Raw genomic sequence first — 2,765 nt, 5'->3', positions numbered from 1 at the left:
CTGTCTTGTTCCAGATTTGAGTGAGAAGGCTTTTGGATTTTCTGCATTGAGTATTATATTTGCTGTGGGTTTGTCATAAATGGCTCTGATTATGTTAAGGGATGTTCCCTCTATACCCACTTTAGTAAGAGTTTTGATCATGAATGGATGTTGGACTTTGTCAAATGCTTTTTCTGCATCTGATGAGATGATCATGTGGTTTTTTACTTTTCTTTGGTTAATGTGGTGTATGACATTCATTGATTTACATATGTTGAACCATCCTTGTGCAGCTGGTATGAATCACACCTGGTTGTGGTGTACAATCTTTTTGATGTGTTTTTGGATTTGGTTGGCTAAAATTTTGTTGAGAATTTTTGCATCTATATTCATCAAAGATATTGGCTGATAGTTTTCTTTCTCAGTGGTATCTTCGTCTGGTTTTGGAATTAGGGTGATGGTGGCATCATAAAATGTCTTTGGGAGTGTTCCTTCTTCTTCAGTTTTTTGGAAAAGTTTAAGGAGGATGGGTATAATTTGGTATTTGTATGTTTGGTAGAATTCACCAAAGCCATCTGGTCCTGGACTTTTATTTGTAGGGAATGTTTTTTATGAAATATTCAATTTCATTTCTAGTGATCAATAAAACTTTTAAAAATGTTTTTGTTTATGAACACATAACTTGAATTTAGAATCCAGATGAAAGAGTACTGCATTGTATGGGGTATTTATAAAATTTCTAAATGAAGGAAATATCTAGAATTGTATTTGAGTAAAATAAGGTATATTTAATTATGTCTTAATTTATTAAATTTGAATTATATATTTTCTTAAAGATGAAGTGTATTTCTCATTTTATATTTTCAGCAAAGAAGTAGGCTATATTTTATATGATTGTGTGTGTAATATGCCTAATGAACTTCCTCTTCTGTTACTATTTAACACTCAATATTTAGTTGAATTTCTATAAAGTAAGTGTATAGAGAAAGAGGTGAATAAAGAGAAACCAATGAGGAAACAATTCCAAGCAGGTATAAGTTGTCATATAGAGAAATATTGCCAAAAGGCCTGGGGTGTATTACCTTAGAAATGAATTACTCGAATCCAAAATATGAACAAAATGCTGTGTGCCCATTTTACTTACTTTTTTCCAACCTTTTCTTTTAAAAAAGGTGTTCCAGCTACCTAGAACTGGAAATCTAACTAGTGTCTATGAATTCTTCCTCCTGGAACTCTCAGATGATCCAGACCTGCAGCCCTTCCTCTTTGGGCTGTTCCTGTCCATGTACCTGGTCACCATGCTGGGGAACCTGCTCATCATCCTGGCTGTTGCCTCTGACTCCCACCTCCACACCCCCATGTATTTCTTTCTCTCCAACCTGTCCTTGGCTGACATGGGTTTCATCTCTACTACCATCCCCAAGATGATTGTGAATATCCAAATTCACAGCAGAGTCATCTCCTATGCTGGTTGCTTAACCCAGATGTCTATTTTCATCCTTTTTGGAAGTATAGATGATATGCTTCTGACAGCAATGGCCTATGACAGGTTTGTGGCCATCTGTCACCCATTGCACTACCCTGTCATCATGAACCCACGCCTCTGTTGCATCTTAGTTTTGCTGTCTTTTTTCATCAGCCTTTTGGAGTCCCAGGTGCACAATTGGATTGTGTTACAACTTACTTGCTTCAGTGATTTGGAAATTTCTAATTTTTTCTGTGACCCTTCTTTACTCCTCAAGCTAGCCTGTTCTGACACTTACACCAACAACATAATCATGTATTTTTTTGTTGCCATTTTTGGTTTTCTCCCTATCTCAGGGATCCTTTTCTCTTACTCTAAAATTGTTTCCTCTATTCTGAGAGTCCCTTCATCGGGTGGGAGGTATAAAGCCTTCTCCACCTGTGGTTCTCACCTGGCAGTTGTTTGCTTATTTTATGGAACAGGTATTGGGGTGTATCTCAGCTCAGCCATCTCACATTCTCCCAGGAAGGATGCAGTGGCTTCGGCAATATACACTGTGGTCACCCCCATGCTGAACCCCTTCATCTACAGTCTGAGGAACAGAGACATCAAAAGGGCCATGAGGAGTTTCCTTGGACGCAATCTAATCTCAGTATCCATGGAGTGTAGGTTGAAAAATGCAGAAAAACTAAGCCTGTATACTTAAAATCCTACCTCTCTTTGCTATGGATCAATTATTTTAAACACATCAAAACCCACTCTCTTCTTTCATAGTCACCTCTGCATATCTTCCATGTGCCCTTCCTTAAATACACCCCCATCACTTATCCCCACACAGTAAATAATATCTATTCTTCCATATCATATTTAATTTGATACACATTAAAGCTTTTCATATCAATTAAATATAAACCAATAGCTGCAATCCTCAACAGAGAGATCTCTAAGTCAGAAAGGCTGTGTGTGTATCATTAGGAAGGTTACATTACATCACTATCCAGATATATCCCACTTTAACTTCTAGGGAAAACAGGTAAGCCCAAATCAGATTTTGTTAAAGCCTTCAAGGGTTAAGAACTCACAGAAGTGTAAAGGAAATATATTCTGGATAGAGTTGATTCTTTCCTAGATAGCAGAAAACAGAAACCTGGGCATTTGTTAAATTTGGCATTGGAATGGCTGCAGATTGGACTGATGTGGATGGAGGGGCTCTCCTAGTGTCTCAGAAACCAGGAGGTCTACTCAAGACTGTATGACCAGAAGCAGAAGAGTGGGGTCTGCAAAACTACCCAGTGGAGGGGTACTTATACCCATTGCTGGT

At 37.9% G+C, this 2,765-nt stretch overlaps 1 pseudogene; it reads left to right on the top strand.

Moving 5' to 3' along the window:
- The first annotated feature begins 1,068 nt into the window (after positions 1 to 1,068).
- Positions 1,069 to 2,150, top strand: LOC110258684 (annotated as a pseudogene).
- The last annotated feature ends 615 nt before the right edge of the window (positions 2,151 to 2,765 follow it).

The sequence above is a fragment of the Sus scrofa genome, unplaced genomic scaffold (assembly GCF_000003025.6).
Source record: "Sus scrofa isolate TJ Tabasco breed Duroc unplaced genomic scaffold, Sscrofa11.1 Contig280, whole genome shotgun sequence".
In the NCBI taxonomy this organism is placed as follows: Eukaryota; Metazoa; Chordata; class Mammalia; order Artiodactyla; family Suidae; genus Sus; species Sus scrofa.
Note: the sequence above shows the minus strand (reverse complement) of the source record. Positions and strands in the feature narration are given on the sequence as shown.